Genomic DNA, 3952 nt, shown 5'->3' on the forward strand with positions numbered 1-3952 from the left:
ACAAGTTTCTCATGAACAAAATTAAGTGTTCCAGAATACACATTCTCCACAATGTTGTCCATAGCTTGTCAGGATCCACACAGTCAAAATCCTTTACATAGTCCATGAAACACAGGTAAACATCTTTCTGGTATTGTCTGCTTTCAGCCAAGATCCATTTGACTTCAGCAATTATATCCCTCATTCCAAGTCCACATCTGAATCCGTCTTGAGCTTCTGGCAGTTACAACTCAATTACAGTTGCTGTCACTTTTGAATTACCTTTAGCAAAATTTTACTTGCATGTGATATTAATGACATTGTCTGATGATTTCCACATTCTGTTGAGTCATGTTTCCTTGGAGTGAGAACAAATATGTACCTCTTCCATTCCGTTGGCAAGATAGCTCGGTTGTGGTCTTTTGCAAATAGTTTGGCACTGTACATGTGAGGCGGTGTGCGTGTCTGTGGTGGTGGAAGTCATGATTGTTCGGTGAGCTCCGCATTTCATATTCAAAGTTGGAAACCTCTTCCAGATGGCACATTTCTATTGTGATATCTTTGGTATGAAGAGCATCATGCTCGCTTCTAGCCAGGCTGTAAGCAATACCAGGAATATGGAGTGGCCACTCAGAGAAGTTGCTGAAGGTGTTTTTGAAACTGAGGCCCCAGGAGGATATAAGTTCTATTCACAGAATTGCGATCTACCTCAGTCAGATCTTGTTTTAAGAGTAATTCTAGCAGGGTCTGATCTTCAGAAGTCCTTGAACAATTGTTTGATTTATTAAGAATGAAAATTTATGAAAAAGATCAACAGAAGCAAAGAGCTTTGCTGTGCCATGCTGACAACCAATGCCATGTAAGCTGGAGCTACAGGGAATCAAGGGTACCGTTGACCGTGCCACAACTTTTGGGAGAATTGCCTTTTCTTGCTGCCAGACATAGAAGACTTGCTGAAAAGGGAGAACCAGAAAATTTTGACTCATCTGAAGAGTTTAGATACCCCAGGGAAAGCAACAGTACAACTGGTCATTCTGGCCGACCCTGATGGACATGGAATTTGCTTTGCAGGGGATGAAGCATTTTGAGAATTTTCGAAGTTGGATCCAGAAGGAAACAAACTATTGAATGAGGCAATGGCAGCAAAGTGATGAGTGATTTGGCAAACAAAATAAACCAAAGGCTTCAGGTTAACAACAACATCATTTAGAACAAGCAGTTGTGACTCCGGTTCAGCCCCTGGGAGACTGATATGTCTATCCATACAAAATGTCCCTATAACTTCATTGTTTCCTATACAGGCCGGGAAGCCAACATGATGAAGATATTGGTGATTTCCAATTTTTGAAGCTCTGACACATTACAAATATGAAATCCTGTAATTATTGGTCTAAATAGAGGCAAACCCTTGGTTTAATCTGCTGCTTTGTCACTGAAATAACACATTTTGTATGCAATTGTATTAATAATAAATGATTTTCCAGATATGGAACAGCTAGATGGAACCTTACCCTTGGTTGCCGATATAGGGGGTTTTGATGAGCTGTGAATCATGTAAAATTTATGAAAGCTCAAATCTTCAAATTAATTCAAAGCAATTGTTTGTAACAGGGGAAAAAAAAAAAAAAGATACCGGTATTGCAATTTCTTGGCATAGATGAGTCCAGTGCTGCATCAATTTGTTGAAAGAGTTAAGTCTGTATTCCATCAGTTTCCAGAGTCTTGTTCTTTGCCAATGCCATCAGCATTCCTTGGAATTCTCCCTTCAGTAACACTGACTTTTGAGCATATGCTGTTTCTTGAAATGTTAAAACTTTGTCCATTTATTTTTTTATACAGTGACTTTGTGTATTCCTTCCATCTTCGGATGCTTTCTGCATCATTTAATATTTTGTCCATAGAATCCTTCAGTATTGCAAGCCGAGGCTAGAAATTTTTATTTAGTTCCTTCAGGTTGATAAATGCTGATCATGTTCTTTCTTCCCTTTTGGTTTCCTAACACTAGGTCTTCACACATTTCATTGTAATACTTGACACTGCCTCTTGGAGCTGCCATTTGGAATTTCTTATTCAACTCTTTTACTTTCTCATTTCTTCCATTTGCTTTTCAATGCTATACTGGAGTCAAAGTTTCAGAATCTTTTCCGAAATTTCAAATTTTTCATTCTTTCTGGTCTGCTTAAAGACTTTTTGCTTTCTTCCTGTATGTCATTCACATTTCTTCTTGGTGTCATTCACAACTCTTGTGGTCTTCAGTCATTAGTATCTAATGCAAAAAATGTGTTCATGAGATGATTTCTAAATTCAGCTGGGATACGTTCAAGGTGTAGTTTGGTTCTTGCAGTCATGTTCTAATTTTCTTCAGCTTCAGCCTGAACTTGGATATTATCAATTGATGTTCTGTTCCATAGTCTACACCTAGCATTGTTTTGGCTGATGATATGGAGCTATTTCACTTTCTTTCCATAGATTTAATCAATTTTATTTTTATTTGTGTTATTTGGTGAGACCCGTGTGTAAAGCCATCTTTTATATTGTTTAAAAGATGAATTTGCAATGAAGAAGTTATTGCTCTTGAAAATTTCTATTAAGTGATCTCCAGCATTGATTCTTTGTATCACCATGGCCATATTTTCCAATTACTGATCCTTCCTCTTTCTTTCCAACTTTTATATTTCAATTGCCAATGATTATCAATACATCTTGATTGCAAGCTTTGATCAATTTCACACTGAAGAAGATTAATGCTGCAGTCTGGTGAATTGCCTAATGTTTCTTCTAGCCATAATCTGTAACCTCAAACTATACAATATTTCTTGCCAATTGTGTCTGGGTAAGAGAAGATGGGAGAAAACACTTATAGGATGACGTGATGCATCCATGGATGTTAATAGAGTTAATTGTAGATGTAAAAACTTGAAACTTTATCATGGGTTTAAAAAGAGACATCTCAGAAGCAGAAGTGAGAATCTAACTATCATCAAAGAAGAAGAGTCAGCAGTGAAGTGTGTCATTTGAACCCTGAGACCCTTGCACTTTGAACCTCCCTGACTCAGGGACTGAAACCTGTGGCACAAAAGAAATGGCAGAGGAGCAGCAGAAGCAGAACCAAGAGCCAGAGCATGAGACAGAGCAGTTGTCTTTCCAGCCCATGGAGCAACAAAAGCTGAGTGATTTTGGGCAGGAAACTTGCTTGTATGGTGGGGTGCATCCAGACAATTAAGTAGGAAATTTAAGTTTGCTAACCAATAGAACTAGAGCCTAGTGCCTTCAGGATAAGGTTTATGGAAGAGTGTGTTCCCTTATGGGTATTTATCAGCAGTGACTTGAACAATTAACTGTGTCCTTAGCATGTCTGACTCTGAATTGTATCTTGTTAACTTCCCTAATAAATTCCATTACCCTGAGTATGGTATCTGAGTTATGTGTGGCCATTCTAACAGATTATCAAACCTGATACTCAGAAGTGCAGATAGGGCTGTGGGAGGAATGGTCTGGTTCATTTTTTGCAGGTGCTTTAACAGAAAATATCCAGTTGAAGCAGTGACTTCTTTGGGGATATGCTAAGCCAGTTAAATTAAAGGCAGAAAGGTCAGCTCAGGAAGTTATGGTGACTTTTATTTTAAGATTCTAGGGAAATTTTTGATAGATTTTCTCTAAGGCCACAGGATGATCATAGGAATTTATTTAAAAGAAGATTTAAGAAAACTGAAAACTGCATTGATGAGAAAAGGGCAGGAAAGTTGTATGAAGAAATATTTTTCCACACCCGTTCATTCTTCAAGAGTAGCACAGACTATGCTACAGAATTTCATTGGGAAACTTTACCCCATTCACCATACATCCCTGATTAAGTCCCTTCACACTTATATTTTTGTTGTTGTACTCAAAACTAAAGCGAACTTTTAAAAGGAACTCTATCTGAGTTATTTGAGGATGACAAAACTGCTATTTTGGTGTGGCATACATTTTT

At 37.8% G+C, this 3952-nt stretch overlaps 1 pseudogene; it reads left to right on the plus strand.

Moving 5' to 3' along the window:
- Nucleotides 1-557: 557 nt before the first annotated feature.
- LOC102836173 lies at nt 558-1173 on the plus strand (annotated as a pseudogene).
- Nucleotides 1174-3952: the final 2779 nt, after the last annotated feature.

Source organism: Chrysochloris asiatica, unplaced genomic scaffold (assembly GCF_000296735.1).
Source record: "Chrysochloris asiatica unplaced genomic scaffold, ChrAsi1.0 scaffold00405, whole genome shotgun sequence".
NCBI lineage: Eukaryota > Metazoa > Chordata > Mammalia > Afrosoricida > Chrysochloridae > Chrysochloris > Chrysochloris asiatica.